The following is an 18,968-nucleotide window of genomic DNA, read 5'->3' as shown; positions in this document are numbered from 1 at the left end:
GATTTGGTAATTTCTGGATTCATTTCAATAATGGCTTGACATTGATAACCTGAGTGTAAAGTGTTGTACGAACATCTGCAATGGGTTAACTTGTTGAAAGATCTTTGTTGTGCTTTTTGTTAAATAGCAGGTCACCAAGATTGCAAGGAAATAACAAAAACAAATATTACCATCCACTATAGTCGAAAGTAGCCAACCAATTAGTGCAATTTCATCTCCGCGTGATTCATCAATGGAAAAATCTAAAAAAGCTGCAAAGCGTAAGACAAAAGTGCAAGAAGGGATTTCTTCTGGGTTTGTGAGAGATGCTATCAACTTGGATGAGGATATCAATGATCGAGAGATGGAGGCATACATGGTAGCAGGGGTAAATGCTGGGGGGGGGGGGGGGGGTTCCCATTAATAAGGATGTCACTATATGTCAGGATATGTTGTCGAAGCATCTTGGGAATTTAAAGGTGATTGTTAACTTATGTATTGAAATTATGTAGTCGCTTATACAAATTATGGTATTTGACATAATTGGGTTACTGCAGATAGAGCATGATACCCCATTGCCCTGGGTTCCAAAGAGAGAAAGATGGAGGATTAGGAGAGAGAAAAATCCGAGGGCGCTTGGGATAGGGGGAGAGAGAGAGAGAGAGAGAGAGAGAGAGAGAGAGAGAGAGAGAGAGAGAGAGAGAGAGAGAGAGAGAGAGAGAGAGAGATGGAGGATTAGGAGAGAAAATAAAGTTGAGAAGAGAGAAAAGAATCTTTTTGGAATCTGTCGGATTCCAAAAAAGCGCTCGCCAAAAAATGCTGGCCAAAAAATATCCCCCTGTCAAACCTCAAGGGCAAGATGAGAGTTCCCACACTTCCCACTTGCATTATTTACATTCTAGAAAGGTCAAACACATTCCCTAAATCCAAAAGAAACCCATTGGAACCGCATCTAAGGCTTCAATCCCTTGTCTAGGCATGTACATATGCACAATTGCCGACACACAAGCATGATTATTTACAATGTGTACACGTTGCATCATGTTTGGAACTCAAAACCACATTGTGAAGCTTCCAAATACATGTATCTACACATTTTTGTACATATGCCCATGCATATACACACTTATACACGCCAAAACATGTCTATCAATGCGTCCGGATTTTTGCATGTCACACATGAACCTTTGCTTTTTTAGAGTTCAACTTTTCTTTTCTTATCATCGCACACGGGGAAGGCCCCCTATTTTTGGAGGGCAGCTTACGGTGCCTTGGGCCTCTAGGAAATGGTCTCCTACAAAAGGGGAGTGGCCTATGGGCATCCCGGGTGAATGAACCCTTACGGGTGCGTAACCAACCGCCAAGCGCCGTTACCGACCGATCGTCAATGCCAATGGCACCAAATTCCATTTGCATGACAATTCCACCACACCACCACTAAGCAGTGATGCGAGCGGCCACCCACATTCATGACATAGCCAACTTCAAGGAGAGCTCCCTCTCTGTCTCTTTGATGGAGCTCCCTTTCCATCGGGCAAAGAGATGGAGCTCCATCTCCATCTCTTCGATGCCAAATGGGAGGCTACCACCCAAGTATATATAGTGTGAAGTTCTTATTGTCCACACTCCATGTGGGTTTATCTCACCGCACATGAAGCCTCTAGGGGGCGGGCTCCTTTGAATTCAAAAATTTCCTTATTGCAAAGCTCCAGAAAAGCTTTTTTTCCCCCAGTTTGACAACCTCCAAATGCATTGCTTGGTTATCAGATGGACATTTTATAAAGTCACAGATAGATCCCATGTTGCCAACTCCAATCCCTTAGAATCTCATAGCTTCTCGAATCTTCCATGCCTTCAAATGACGAGCCCAAATCCAGCCAAAAATCATCTAGTACCACTCTCCTCGTATATGGTCCCAACTTCAATCTTCAATATCTTTGCACTCCAAGCTTTGTTTGATGCTCCATAACTTCTTGTGGGTTTCTCATGTGGCCTACCACCTCTGAAAACCTTGGCAAGGTCAAAAGGACTCCTAACGGCATGCCTATCAAGGCAATCAATCTGGCACAAAACTAGCCTTTGAAAAACCTTCAATTGCTCATAACTTGGCCATTTGAACTTTGATTTCCAGTCCAAGAAGACCGCCATGAACCATAAATTGATCACTTCAGACCCATGCATTCACTTCTACTTTGACCATCCATCTGCAACAACCCAATCTGGCGGGGATCTGTAAACCACTTTTATCAACCAAAAACATGTCTACTGAACTTTGAAAACTACCAAACTAGGAACCCGGGGCGGTCACTTTTTAGTATGTGTATGCTATCACGTGAGTTAACCGGAGAGGATTATTAAAAGATCAAAATGTATCAAAATGTATACATACAGAGGGGGGTGGGGTTTTTTTAAATAGGCACGTAGTGTAAATATAGTATGTATATTGAGGTATTATTAATAACCTCTTGAACGCACGTGATATAGGAAGCTTTTGATAAGTGACCGCCCCGGCACTAGGAAACATTGTAAGCTAAGCAAAACATCACTATTGTATGAACAAGAATTTATTCCTGATTTAGATGACCCTTGTTTAGGTTGGTTGTCCAAGCCCCTCGATCAGCACGCACATTCGGCACCAACTCCCTTTCAAAATATAGCTTGAGGCACACACCATTGACCTTGTGTTTGAGATATCGATGATCGTTCATCCTTTTCAATTGGTATGTACCATTGGGAAAAGCCTAATGTAACTTGTACCTTCCTATCCACTTCTTCTTGAATTTCTTATGGAATGTGAAGTTGAGATAGTTCTCATAACAAATCACCCTTCTCTATCTGCTTCTCTGGCAAGTGCCGATCAAACTTTGCAACTCTTTTCTCACTTTGCTTCACATAAAAATTTGCTGCTACCTCTCTTTCCATCCTTAAGGCTTCAAGGCTGATGATCCTATTGAGATCTTGTCTTGCAAAACATCCTGGTGAGTTTTGTCAATCTCCCACATAACTTTTAATGCACCCAACTCAACATGTATGGGTAACACCACCTCTTTGCCACATACCAACTCATATGGAGTAAAGTTGGTAGCAACTTTGTAATAAGTCCTGTAAGCCCATAAATACTTGTCAAGGTTAGCTTCCTATTCTTTTACCTACTTGTACACATATTTGGTGAGCATCTTGACTATCTGTCTGTTGGTACTCTCAACTTAGCCATTGCATTGTGGGTGATAGGGATAAGAAAATCTGTGCCAAATATCCAATTTCTCCACTAGTGCACACACTTACTCTAAAATCTTTGACCACAATCAGGTTGAGCATCCAAGGCACTCCCAACTAGCAATAATAAATGCAATAAAAAAAAAATCGAGCGTTAGTGTGAGCATTTACTTCCGTGACTGCTTTAGCTTTAACCCATCTAGTAAGATAATCAATAGCCACTACTATGTACTTCTTGCCGCTTGTCAATTTGGGTAGTGGACCAATAGCATCCAAACCCCACTTCTCAAAGCTATGATAGCCCGCTATGGCTCAACTACCAGTCATCTTTCACCCATGGTTTGACACTCATGGCATGTCTTGCACCAATAATGCACATCTTGCACAATGGATGGCCACCAAAAACTAGCTCTAAGAACACAAAAAAGCACCTGATCCTTGCTTGGATGTTCATTCTCGTCATGACATTTCTCCTAAACCATACCAATTTTATCTTTGCAGAGGATTCTCCGTAGCACTCCATCTTGACCATACATCATCAAATTTGTTAGGAAATAGGACGTAGCTAAGTAGATAATTGAGCAAATTACTTAATGGAGAGAGATAATTTTCACATACGAGAGATTAGAGAGAGAGAGAGAGAGAGAGAGAGAGAGAGAGAGAGAGAGAGAGAGAGAGAGAGAGAGAGAGAGAGAGAGAGAGAGAGAGAGAACACCATATATGGGGTTCACCCAATGTGGGCTACATCCATGAGAAAGCAGCCACTCAATGGCTTTAGTACTTCAAAACAAGAAGTAGATTACAAAGGGGTTATACCCTTTTGGAGCTCCCACCTTGCTTCACTCTCACCACCTCACATCAACTTCACAATGCACCACAATGCTTCACAATAGTTTTTGTGTATAGAAGAGGCCTCCTTTTATAGGCCAAAACGGCTACCCTCTCTCATGAGAGGGAGCCATGTGTAGCAGCCCTTGTGTTGACAAGTCCGAGTTGGACTCTCCAACGCACCCATGTGTGGATGCCCTTGAGAAGAAAATTGCACCTTGAAATTGGCCATCGGCTATTGAATTTGTCCCACCATCCATCGGCCATTGAATTTTGACCACTGGTCAATGACTACCGGCCAACCGTCTTTTCGACCACTTTTTGACCGTCATCTGGCCATAATATTCTGACGAAGACAGTCTCGAGCAAAGCTCGAGACTAGCCATGAAAACTTTGGTTTCCGGCGAGTGATTTTTCTTCACGCACAATGGCTTCTCCTCATAACGGGGGCTTTACAAATGTGCGTTTTTAATACAAAAAATTACAAGGGGTAAATCATGATCCATACTTAACAATCTCCTACTTGGAGACTGATCTCCACACCAAACTTGTGACTGCTTTCCATCCTAGCTTCTTATCCTTTAATGTCGATTGAAGATGAGCAAAAGCTCAACTTATCCTTGTTGACCACCTTTGTAAACATGTCTGTAGGATTTTCACTTGTATGCACCTTTCCTAACTTTAGCTGTCCCTCTTCCAAAAGTGTGTGTATGAAGTGATATCTCACCTCAATGTGTTTTGTCCTTGAATGAAATAATGAGTTCTTTGCAAGATGGATAGCACTTTGGCTATCACTGTAAAAGACACAATTGTCTTGTTTGAATCCAAGCTCTTTTAAGAATCTGTAAAGTCAAAGAATTTCTTTGCTTGAATTTGTCATTGCTACATACTCTGCTTCCGTGGTAAAATGTGAGATCACTTTCTTTAGCTTTGAAGCCCAGCTTACTATTGTGCCTCCAACTGTGAACACATAGCGAGTAGTGCTCCTTCGAGTATCTTTGTCACCTGCCATATCTGCATCAACATACCCTTGAAGAATGGTATGATGTTGGACTCTTTGGGAAGGGACACTATGTGCATAAATTAGAAAAAAGATAATTAGATTAATTTTTATGGGAATATTATACTTCTATAACTAAATATTGAACTAATACCATGTGTCTTGGTCGTGCTGTGTGACCTTTTCGTTTGGTGGATGTTGAGTAGGTTGTACTGGTAGAAGCTGAGCAATGGTAGCTGGCTTCGGAAGAGGGATCCTACTATTATCACAAGTGTATCAAGTTTGGTAAGACAAAATGATATACTTATATGCACCATATAATGTAGTCGCATGCTTCATGCTCGCTCCATGATTGTTTTGTTCATCCTTTCGAAAATTCTATTTTATTGAGGTGTCCTTGGGGTTGTCCTTTGCCTCCGACTTCCATTGCTAGCACAAAAGCTTTCAAAAGCTTAGCTGCATTTCACCTCCATTGTTGGATCTGAGGCATTTAACCTTAGTACCTACTTCATTTAACCTTAGTACCTACTTCATTCTCCACAAAGGCTTTCCACCTTTGAAATATAAAAACACATCGCATTTATTCTTCATGACATAAACCCATGTTTTTCTAGTTGTATAGTCTATGAATGTTACATAGTACAATGAGCCACCAAGGGATGGCATACTTGCAGGACCCCAAACATCATAATGAACCAATTCAAGTTTTTTTTTCATTTCCTACTTTTAAGAATTTTACCCTTTTGTTTACCATAAACACAATCTTCATAGAACTCTAGGTCCACTTCTTTCAAACCTGGTAGAAGCTTCTTTGATTAAAGGATTTGTATTCCCTTGGCACTCATATGCCCAAGCCGATAGTGCCACACTGCACTGTCGACTTCTGTAGCTACTGCACAAGTTGAAGATTGCGTATTAACAATACACAAGTAAAGTGTACCGACCTTTTCTCCCTTGGCAACACCCAAAGATCCCTTTGTGAGATCTTCCACCGTTTGTTTCCAAATGCAATGTTGTGACCTTCATCGTCCGATTGTCCTATAGAGATCAAAATTTTGCAAACAGAAGGAGCATGCCTAACATCTTTAAGCTTCCATTCATTCCTGTTAGTAGTTTTGACACAAACTATACCTTTGCCAAAAATTTCACAAGCTTCATCATCTCCCAAGTATACATACGCAAAATTACTTTGGTGTAATCTTGGAAATGTTACTTGTGTGGTGTTGCATGGAATGAATCCCCGGAATCTACTATCTAGGAATTAGACACATTATCTAATGAGAGAATTAGAGCATCTTGCTCTACTTTACCTACCACATTGGCCTGCAATGTTCGCTCGTAGTCTTGAGACTCCAACTCCTTCTTCTTCTTGGACTGCCAATCCTTTTTGATGTGGCCCTTCTTGTCGCAGTTCTTTCTAACATTCAAGAATTGACTTTGTGTGTGACTTGCTCCGCCTTGAGTGACCACGACCCTTCTGGATTTTGAACCTCTCCTTAGGCCTTCCTCCTGTTTCCACTGACAGCGCAACACTTGATGATTATCCTAGGCTTCTCCTTTGCATTTCCTTGCTTAGGAGAGCACCCACAACATCATCAAACTTAAGAGTATTTGTGCCAGAGGTAGAGTTACCTACAACCATCACAAGGCTATCCCAACTATTCGATAGCGATGATAATATAAGGAGAGCTCTCACTTCATTCTCATCAAAATTGATTTTCACCATTCGAAGTTGACTTATGTTGATGCTAAAGTCATTTAGGCGTTCTACAACTAAACCATTCTTTACCATCTTTAGATTGAACAAGCGCTTCATGAGAAATACCTTATTGAATGCTGATAAAATTCTCGTAGAGACTGTCAAGTGACTTCCTCAAGTACTCCGTGATCTTCATCTCCAAAGCGTTAACCAAGCTTATCAGGACTCTTTCTAATGCCTTTCGGTCAAGGAAAATCCATGCTTCATCTACCATTGTTGCGGGCTTCTTTGTAAGACCGCCTAGTGGAAAAATAAAGGTCCTTCTGGTAGAGATAGTCTTCAATCTGCATCTTCCAGTGCTAGTAGTTCTTGCCATTGAACTTTTTGATCTTGAGCTTCCCTTCCTCCGCCATTACTCCCAATAAATTCAAAGAATACTTTCCCTTGAGATACTTTAGCTATGAGAAAACCTTGCTTTGATACCAATTGTTAGGAAATAGGACATAGCTAAGTAGATAATTGAGTAGATTACTCAATGGAGGCATCATAATCCATGAGCATGATTGAGCTTGGAGGCATGAGCATCGTTGGATGTATTGAATGAGAGGATTCAAGATAAGGCTCTTCCAAAACAATAAAGATTAGCCATGAATTACTAACTCTAATCACACCATAGTCATCAATCTAGCATCACCTACACACATTAAGCCCACCAAAGCCCAACTTGCCATAGACTTGAATCTCAAAGCACTCTCTTGACAAGCATGTGCACTAATTGCATTGGTGTTGGCCTCTCCAATCACCACATGTCAATCAAGGTACTTAATCAAAAGCTACACACACAAGGGTGAATGGTGCTTGAGTCTCATTAAACCCATCCACACATGAGCAAACAATAGGGCATATACTCTAATCACAAGATTAAGAAACCACTTAATCAACCTAATTAAAGATGTTAAATATTACAAATTGAGTACTCATAGAATGATAGGAGTGGTAAATATGCAAGAAGTCATCACCACACATTCAAATCTAGAATAATGATAAGGTGAAACTACTTCATGACATAATGGAATATACAAGAATTAAGACTAATGAAGAAAGTAGAGAATAGATTAATCAAGAAGAGTTTCTTTAATTATATAGGATGAGCACTAGAATTTCTCAGCATGGGCATTAAGATCAAGGCTAGGCCATTTATAGAGTGAACACTCAAGAGTGAGATCTCAAGAATGAAACCTCTTTGCATAAAACACTTTCTTATAAAAGCATACACCACAAGCCTTCCTACTATGGGATTAAGTTGCGCCCTCTAGCATATACAATTTTGAACTTTCAAATGAGCCCAAGACCTTATATAATGGGAATAAGAAAAATTGTGTACATCCATAGCACATCCCTAGCTTGATGCATAATTAGTGTAGCATGTGTTAGCCGCTGCTAACATTCCCCCCTCCTAATTTGGCATACGTCCTCGTGTGCCGCTGAAGCGAAGCATGGAGACATGGGTGAAAGCATGTCCATGGAGGAATGTTGAGCTACAAAACATAAGACAAGTAATGAGGATCAAAGGCCAACAAGGATGAATCATGAAGTACATCGAACAATCATGCAAAGTGAATTTTTTCTTCTATAAGATGGGTCAATCATAGTCAAAAACTAAATAACATAAAGCAAAAAAACACCTAGACTATCATGAAGATTAAATTACTAAAAATTTTAAGATTTTATGGATGTAACACAAGCAATTAATTAAGACCCTAGGCTAATGCAAGTTCATAAACCTACTAGCCTAAAAAATATATTATCAATCTTAATAATGTATCCAACTCCATCATGTCTATGGCTATAAAAAAGCTCTTAATCTATTAGTACATTGTCACAGCTTTTTGAAGCTCATGGAAGTTTATTTCTTAACATTTCATAGAAAAAAGTAAGGCTACCACCCCAAGGCAAGTCTAGCTAGGATTCTAGGCTCCTTGAACCCTCAAGGAGGTGTTCCAAGAATCTACTAGCCTACCAAGGCAAGTTTAGCTAGGACTCTAGGCTCCTTGAACCCTCAAGGAGGTGTTCCAAGAATCTACTAGCCTACCAAGGCAATAGCTAACCCCTATCAGCTCAGGGCATCGGTTTAGGGCCTTGATCAAGCAAGCCAAGGTGGTTCCCCCCGCCTGCCAAGTACCAATAAGGGGCTACGCCACACAAAGACACAAAGATAGCATAGAACTTTCATTTTCATGTGCCTAGTAGCATTTGTGCTACTCTTTTAAGACACTTTGTTTCTCATTGTTTTATTTTTTAGCACTTTTTTATTGCTTCCATAATTAGAGTGCTTATGGCAAATGGACTAAGAGACCAAAGCCTAATCATAGCCCTAGGTCATGCTAGAAATGAGTGGAGTATTAAGTCAATCACTAAGAGTCTAGGACTACAAGAAATGATCCTACATTAGCCTAAGGTCAAGGCCAATTACCAATAAATTGAAGCTTAAATCCAAATTTCTAATGAGTTTAATATTCACAAAGCACAGTGTTGAAACTTTCATGCATGCCTAACTTTTGAAAATGAAAGGACCATAGCTTAGAAGCAAAATCACTTAATCCAAGCATAGAGAACGGAGGGATAAACAAAAGAGCAATATCATGGAAGGATTTCACCTATTCATGCTCTTTTGAGCATCCTTGAGCAAAGCATCCACTCTTTTGTAGAAGTTTCTTGATTCCTTTTATTTGCAAGAAAAGCTTCTTGAAGCACAAGCTCCAAAAAATTATTTATTGAAAACCAAGAAAAACACACAAAAAACATTATCAAAATCCTAATGCTAGGGTCTCAGATACCCAAATATGCCAAAGGGAAAAAACCCAAGGGGAAAAAAGTGCCTTTGGTTATGCACATGGTGCTCTTTAGTAGAAAGTGGATGCATACACATCAACAATGAGAGGAAAAATGCTTCTACATAAGCAAATTTGCAATTTTTACAACCTCTCATGTATGATTCAAAGTTGATACATTGCTAGCTCAATTGAAATATGGAATTTAAAACAAGCCAAGATATAGAAATAATACAACTTTGATGAATAAAGTGGCTCTTGAAAGCCAAATTGTACAAACGAAAGCTCTCAAAAAAAGTTGGCCAACAACTAGCTCACATGAGATTTTACAATCTATGAGCTAGAGATGACTACAACTTGTTCGAATGAAAGTGAACGGCTCTAAGTAGCCAAGTTTTGCAATATATTGCAATGTCACCTCCCCTTGGATCAATGGAAGCTCATCTGGAATCAACCGTTCAAAATAAAGCACAATTGTTAGTGCTATTAAAGCATCTATACATGTACATCAAGCAACAAAAATGCCATGCTCAATAATAAATCCAAAATGATTTCACATGGCCCTTTGAGCAAGCTCAATGGCTAGTGCTATGCCATGATTTTTTATTCAAATCATGCACTAAGATGCAACCAACAATTTCAAGCCCAAATTTTAATGCACAAGACTTCTTAACCAAGCATGAACGTATCATCAATGTAGCTCTCAAATGAAGCTCGCATGCATGCCAAAGAATTTTTCATTTAGTGCAATGAGAAGTTCAATAAAGCCAAGCATTCTACTATGCATAAGAGAAATATTTTGGTGTAATTAAAGTTCACGTCTATGCGTAGATATTAGCACATAATCATAGCATACACTCGATGTCCACATCTGTGCACTTAAATAGCAATTATGTCATACGTAACAAGGAAAGAGAGAGCATAAGTGAAATGCCACCTCTCTCGATTGGCCAACTGATTCTCGAGCACCATAGGTTAACAACCCTTTAACAAAGATTCAAAAATGTCAAGAATCATCAAGAGCCCCACAATTTAATGCAATCTTTTCAAAATATTTCAATAGGAAGATCATATGCGTGCTCTTTTCTTAGTGGGTTTTCACACGTGAAACAAGAAGAGAGGGAGAGAGAGAGAGTGGTCACCAAATGCACATAAATTCGCTCAAAAAATTGTTCTTTAGTGCCTAAAAGGATCAATCATGAGGTTCATCCCATCTTTTTACTCTCTTCTCACTCAATCATCTCAAATCCAACTTGCCTATTTTTGAATTTACCTCCAAATTTTTGGGTTCATAGGTAACGTAGGTCACATTTGTCTTGAGATTGAAATATTTGACACACCACACATTTGAGAGGCATTTTTGTGGAGTTATCAGTGGGAATCCACTCCTCACATGAAAATACTTTTCATTATCTGTGAAACGATATTTTATAGGTTTTTTTTATAATGACAGGGCAGTGGCTGTGCGGGTCGACAGAGAGAGGAAGTGAGGGTAGGAATGTGGAGCAGAGTGTGTGTGTGTGTGTGTGTGTGAGAGAGAGAGAGAGAGAGAGAGAGAGAGAGAGAGAGAGAGAGAGAGAGAGAGAGAGAGAGAGAGAGAGAGAGAGAGAGAGAGAGAGAGAGAGAGAGAGCTACGTGCCATGCGAGATACAGGGCAGTGGGCAAGGGCCAATCGCAACCCAATAGGGTGGGAGTGTGTGTGTGTGTGTGTGTGTGTGTGTGTTGTGAGCCAAACGGGCCACAATTGACAAAGGTGAGATCAGATAGGTAGGCAATGATAAAGCAAGAAGTATGTGTGTGTTGTGAACCAACACAAAAAGTGGGCAGCATGCATCCCCAAAACCTTGAGGGCGTGTGTAGGTATTTTGCTGTGCTGGCGTGTGAGCATGAGGTAGGGTTGACAGTGAAACTTGACATGGCAGGGTTGTGGCCCTGTGGGTGAGATTTGCTAAATTCAAGCACGCAGGTATTACAAGAAGCACGCTAAAGCTGGGCACTGTAGATAGGTTGATAGCATTTTTATTGTGATGACGCGGCACTACAATAGTTTTTACCATCGTTGTAACTTGTGTGTGTGTGCACGGTTCCTAGCATGCGGTGACAACGTGACATGTGGGCGAGAAAGTCGGAGAGGGAGTGTGTTGATGAGTAAGTGAGCCGAATGCAGGAAGCTAGATATAGGTTGGTTGACGTTGTAGGTGGGTGGGAGCAGGTGGGCTAGATTTTGTCATGTGCCCAGAAATGGGTGTGTGCACGAGTATGTTCTTTTTTGGAAAAATCTACCTTCAAGGGGTGTTCCCATAGGGCCAAAGGTATTTGTGGGTGAACCCAATCATGGCTAACTAAAGAGAGAGAGGGATCTTCTTACAAAAATTCAACAATGGAGAGAAATGTTGAAGAGCAAGTGTGGATGCCAAGGTTCATGGTTTTTATGAAATTTTTTCAATAACGACACCTTAAGCCAAAAGGCATCCATCAATTCCCATACACACTCCCAAAAATTTAAGAATAACAACGAGCTCATGTTGTCAATGATGGATCAAAGCATACAATCTTGGTAAAAATTATGTTCAACTTTATACCACTTTTGCGATTTATTGTCATGCAAGCTTCAAATTACAGCCACATTTTCTCTCATGAAGAGTTCCATATTCAATCAATGAAACGAGAAAGGATTTTTTGGCCTCAATCTAACCATCATAATCCACACTTGAGTCCATGGATTGTGCATTCATAACATGAAATGAGGCAAATTGGAAATCATGCATACATAAAGACTAGGCTTCAAAAGTTGATGCAATTTGATATCCATTTGGATAGCACACTGAAGAAATGTTTTATGCATCTATTCCCTCATGGTCCATTCTAAAATTCATAGTAATCATTGCAATATGAATTTCTCATATCCACTATCCACAAACACTTAAATCCAATTGGCACAACACAAGTGACTTAATTGTCCTTGGCCAATTGTGCAAAAGTAATTGCTCATATCTCCGAGCCTTAATTATACAAATCCAATTAGATTTTTCCTTTAGGTTTGCAAGGCTACACATGAGTGAATTAGGCACACAAATGAATGCAACATTGCCATGTCCATGAATCATCACATCGATCAATCATCAGCATGGCACGACAATTTTTTTTCACAATTGAGCTTCAATTGAGTGATTTATCTCAATCTTTGAGCTAATTTGTGATACACACATCAATTATTTGGCCCATTCATAATCATAATTGATTAAAAAACCCAATTATTCATTCACACATTGGATTGCACATGCCATTGATGAGCATACACACCCAAATTTAGGCCGAAATTATATGCAAATAATCCATCAATTTTTTATTGCAATGCTAAAATTTCATATTTGATCAAGCATAAATGAATCATGCATTCTTATTTTCTCAAAAATTAACACTATTTTGAACCAATCAAGCAATGCACACACTAAAAAATTAAGCATAAAAGTTCAAATTTGGCTCAATTGGCAATGCATTTAGGCTTATACCTAGTGATTGCACACACTTTTCATGGACATTTCACAATCAAAAAGCATTTGGGTGCTCCAATAGACCATCAAGCATTGAAAATCAAGTGGCCTGGGATGGGCACATACTCAAATTTTGCCCACTTTTTGGCAACTAGACATATCCAATGATTGGAATTGCCTAACATTCACATCAATTACATGATTCCCCATTCATATACCATCAATCTCCTCAATTTATATGCATGCACACATTCAAGAATAGGTGCATACACACTTGAATTTTATGGCAATTTTTTTCCTCTTTGGTGCATTACACACACAATGATTTTTATGCACACACACGAATTCTTGATGAAAATTAAGCATTATCTTGTTACACACAATCATTCATTAGTCAAAGTTGACCATCAATTTCACTCCAAGTGAATCAAATTAGGTGCAAAGTGTAGGTCAATTGATTTACACACCTAATTTTAGCAAGTGATTAGCACACAATGAACCACCTTAATCAATCAAGAATTGACATGAGCAAGTGAGTGCACTTACATCGATGATCACACTCCAAGCTATTCCTTTTCTCCACAGGAAAACGCATCATTGCACACACAAGTGTGTGCATCTCCAATTTAACTCAAAAATTGACCAATTAATGGCCAAAAATCAATATCCAAATCAACAAATTAGGCATGGATTAGCACAAATAACTTGATACAAGTGTTGATTCCACCTCTTATAAGGGGATTGAACATACATTACACATCAATGTTAGTGGTTAGGTTAGTGAAGTTAGTCAAAAATCAGTAAAGATTAGCATAGAATTAGTACAATTAGTATAAAAATGAAGCGAAAATAGTAATGGTTAGTGAGAAATTAGTGAAATTAGGGGTTTAGGGTATTCATAACTCAAAAATTAGCTTAAAATACTTGCACACACAATCAAATTAAACCAAAATTGAGTTACATACACTCAAAACCAATGAAACTAGTAATGAAATTACTCTTATCAAAGCATCCTCTACTCCTACCTTAGGTTATCGATCCCCGACGATGGCATCAAATGTTGGGGGTCATCGTAGCATCACCTACAAGACCAACAAAATTATCAATCCGTGGATCGGCAACCCAGCTAGAGTTTGGAGGCATGAGCAGCATTGGATGTATTGAATGAGAGGATTCAAGAGAATGCTCTTCCAATGCAATAGAGATTAGCCATGAATCACTAACTCTAATCACACCATAGTCATCAATCAAGCATCACCTACATACATTAAGCCCACCAAGATCCAACTTGACATAGACTTGAAAATGAAAGCACTCTCTTGACAAGCACACACTAATTGCATTGGTGTTGGCCTCTCCAATCAGCATATGCCAATCAAGGTACTTAATCAAAAGCTACACACACAAGGGTGAATGGTGCTTGAGTCTCATTAAACCCATCCACACATGAGAAAACAATAGGGCGCATAATTTAATCACAAGATCAAGAACCCACTTAATCAACGTAATTAGAGATTTTAAATATCACAAATTGAGTACTCATAGAATGATAGGAGTGGTCAATAAGCACGAAGTCATCACCACACAATCAAATCTAAAATAATGAGAAGGTGAAACTACTTCATGGCATAATGGAATATAGAAGAATTAAGACTAATGAAGAAATTAGAGAATAGATTAATCAAGAAGAGATTTCGTAATTACAAAGGATTGATACTAGTGTCATAAAATATAATATCTAACTTTACCAAATGATTTTCTCATATTAAGCTGATCATTTAATGTGGGAGAATAAACGGGAACAAGAGTTAGAATAGAGACATGTGCTTCTAGACCTACAGGACCAAAAGGAAAGATAGTTACATATCAATAGGGGTCTAAAAGGATATGGTCTATCAAAGAGTAATGTGCAATAAGCGCTTCTAGACTTACCTCAGCAGGGGACCAAGAGGAGAGATGTTTACATCTCAATAGGGTCCAAAAGAAGGTAGTCTATCAATGAGAAATGTGCATTTAATGGAGCTTAAAAGACCTTAGGGTTAGCTTCATTAAAGACCTCTAATGGTTAGTGTTAAAAGTCCTTTGACCTTAGGCAAGCTAGGGCTGAGCTTGAGATTCCCAGGTAGTCTATCAATGAGCAATGTGCATTTAATGGAGCTTAAAAGACCTTAGGGTTAGCTTCATTAAAGACCTCCGATGGTTAGTGTTAAAAGTCCTTTGACCTTAGGCAAGCTAGGACTGAGCTTGAGGTGGGAACCCACTTGAGGTGGGAACCCGACCTAAACTTGCCTTTGACCTTAGGCAAGCTAGGGCTGAGCTTGAGGTGGGAACCCGACCTAAACTTGCCTTTGACCTTAGGCAAGCTAGGGCTGAGCTTAAGGTGGGAACTCCACCTAAGGTGCTTGTCATGCTTGATGACTAAGGTACTTGAGGTACTTGTCATACTTAATGAGGAAGGTGCTTGAGAAGCTTCCTATGCATGAAAGTCCCAAAGTTAGGGGAATTTTTCACTTAACTTTCCACTCACCCAAAGGGAACCCCTTTTTCAAAGGACACATGGGACACATGTCAGACTCTCCCTATGCTTAACCACATGGTGTGCTTGAATGCTATTGGTTGGGCTAAAGAGGGGTCCAATGAGCTTCTAGCTCCATCCAACAAATATCTAGATATTTTCAAGCTCTTTCTCTCTCTAAGGGGTAAGGAGGACACTTGTCCAAACACTACCCATGTACTTGAATGCATGCTGCATGTGATTGGCTAGGGGGAAGAGGGGTCCAATGAGCTTGAAACATGTGTAAAAGCTACAACTCGCCCCAAGCAAGCAAGGGGGGTCTTGGGGGGACACACACACACACACACACACACACACACACACACACACTCATTTTGTGGATTCATTCTCACTTGGTGAAAGTTGAGGAACTCCACCTCCTTCTCCAAGCTTGTGAGAAGTGAGAGCCTACACCAATACTCTTGGCTATGGAATGCAAATCCAACCAAGAGCCATGCTTCAATGCTTCAACTTGCCATCTTTTCCATCTTCATTACTATGCTATTATGTATGCTATCAAGAAGAGTGATGATAAGTGAGGAACTATTTCTTTCTCCTATGGAATGTTTCTTCTTCCTCTTCCCTACCCTCATTCCCCGCTAGCTCTCTCCACCTTCGAAGGTGTTTGAGCCTTGGGATAATTAATACTTTCTACAAAGTTTATGTTATGCTTGTGATGCATGAAGCTTTCCATCTTCATTGCATCACCTAGGTCACAAGGAACACAAAGATTGTATTGTACCAAGTCTCTCTTGATGGAAGAAACTATAATACAAATGCCTATTGGAGGGGGGACCGGCTCCATATAAATCCGTTATTGTCATGTTCTCTAAAATATCTCTCTTGCAAAAGTATTTTTCATGCCAAGTTAACTAAGTACCATGTTTATGTTGCTACCACCAATTAAGTTCACCCGCTATGCTCACAAAGTAATCTCACAAAAGTGCTTCACCTAATTTCCTAATTCCGCTACTCTCAAAGTTCATAGGCCATTTCCATTACAACTAGCCTTCTAAGCATGGGCATTAAGCTCAAGGCTAGGCCATCCATAGAGTGAACACTCATGAATGAGCTCTCAAGAATGGGTACTAAAGAATGAAGCCTCTTTGCATAAAAGGATTTCTTATAAAGGCATGCACCACAAGCGTTCCTACTATGGGATTAAGTTGAACCCTCTAGCATATACAATTTGGAACTTCCAAATGAGCCGAAGACCTTACACAATGTGAATAGGAAATGTTCTGCTCATCCATAGCACATTCGTAGCTTGATGCATAAGTGGTGTAGCATGTGTTAGCCGCTGCTAACATTTTCGACAGTGGTGCCAAATGTTGGTGGTCATTGTAGCATCACCTAATCACAACACAAGACCAACAAAATTATCAATCCTTGGATCGGCAACCTGGTTAGAGCTTGGATGCATGAGCATCATTGGATGTATTGAATGAGAGGATTCAAGAGAATACTCTTTCAATGCAATAAATATTAGCCATGAATAACTAACTCTAATCACACCATAGTCATCAATCAAGCATCACCGACACACATTAAGCTCACCAAAGTCCAACTTGCCATAGACTTGAATCTCAAAGCACTCTCTTGACAAGAACACACTAATTGCATTGGTGTTGGCCTCTCCAAGCACCACATGCTAATCAAGGTACTTAATCAAAAGCTACACACACAAAGGTGAATGGTGCTTGAGACGTATTAAACCCATCCACACATGAGCAAAACAATAGGGCACATACTCTAATCACAAAATTAAGAACCCACTTTATCAACCTAATTAGAGCTGATTAATATCACCAATTGAGTACTCATAGAATGATAAGAGTGGTCAATAAGCAAGAAGTTATCACCACACACTCAAATCTAGAATAATGAGAACGTGAAACTACTTCATGAAATAATGGAATATAGAAGAATAAAAAATAATGAATAAAGTAAAGATTAAATTAATCAAGAAGTGCTTTCCTAATTACAAAGGATTAGCACTAGCCTTCTAAGCATGGGCATTAAGCTCAAGGCTAGGCCATCCATAGAGTAAACACTCAAGAGTGAGCTCTTAAGACTGGATACTCAAGAATGAAGCATCTTTGCATTAAAGGCTTTCTTATAAAGGCATGCACCACAAGCCTTCCTATTATGGGATTAAGTTGAGTCCTCTAGCATATAAAATTTGGAACTTCCAAATGAACCCAAGACCTTATATAATGTGAATAGAAAACATTGTGCACATCCATAGCACATCCCTACCTTGATGCATAATCAATGTAGCATGTGTTAGCTGCTACTAACAGAGAGCACACATGATATACTCGGGTCACCCAATTTGGGCTACATCCACGAGAAAGCACCCATTCAATGGCTTTAGTACTTCAAAACAAGAAGTAGGTTACAAAGGGATTATACCCTTTTGGAGCTCTCACCTTGGTTCATTCTCACCACCTCACATCAACTTCACAATGCACCACAATGCTCCACAATGTGTTTTTGTGTGTAGAAGAGGCCTTCTTTATAGACTAAAAGGGCTGCCCTCTCTCATGAGAGGCAGCTGTGTGTAGCCGCCCTTTTGTTGACAAGTCCGACTTGGACTCTCCAACGTGCCCATGTGTGGCCGCCCTTGAGAAGACAAGTCCATCTTGAAATCGTCCAATGGATATTGAATTTTTCCACTGACCATTGACTTCCTACCACCCGACCACCAGCCATTGACTACGGGCCATCGGCCAACCAGCCGACCGTTGTTCGACCACTTTTCAATCGTCATCTAGCCATAATGTTTTGGTGAATTTTTTTTTGCGGCGAAGACAGTCTCAAGCAAAGATCGAGACTGCCAGTGAAAATTTTGGTTTTTGGAGAGTGATTTTGCTTCACGCACGATGACTTCTCCTCATAACGGGGGCCTTACAAATGTGCATTTTTAATACAAAAAATTACAAGGGGTAAATCAGGCTCCCTACTTAACAAAATCTCCGTGGACCAATGTGAATTTGCAAGCCTTTTAAACAATCCTCCTCTTTTGAAACTTGGACAATCCTTCTAAACATTGACATGTGCTCAAAAAATCATCAATTTATTTCAAAGTCTCTCTGCTTGCATACGTGGTGGGTGCCATATATAAACCAACTACATGAGCTTGCACATGACTGCTAGCCAATTTATCCGCACCCTGATTTTGCTCCCTTTTAACATGCTTAAATTGCATTGCTTCAAAAAAATTCAACAACTTCTGTATGAAAAAAAACTAGTTTTTGAGAGAATTTCTTTTTACCTACCATTGACCCAAGAGTTGCTTAATGACTAGGAGGGCATCACCTTTAACCACCAACCTAGAGATCCCAAACTCCACACATTGCTTTAG

The sequence above is a fragment of the Adiantum capillus-veneris genome, chromosome 15, assembly GCF_014529385.1.
Source record: "Adiantum capillus-veneris isolate H3 chromosome 15, ASM1452938v2, whole genome shotgun sequence".
Lineage (NCBI taxonomy): Eukaryota > Viridiplantae > Streptophyta > Polypodiopsida > Polypodiales > Pteridaceae > Adiantum > Adiantum capillus-veneris.
This window is presented reverse-complemented; position numbering follows the sequence as displayed.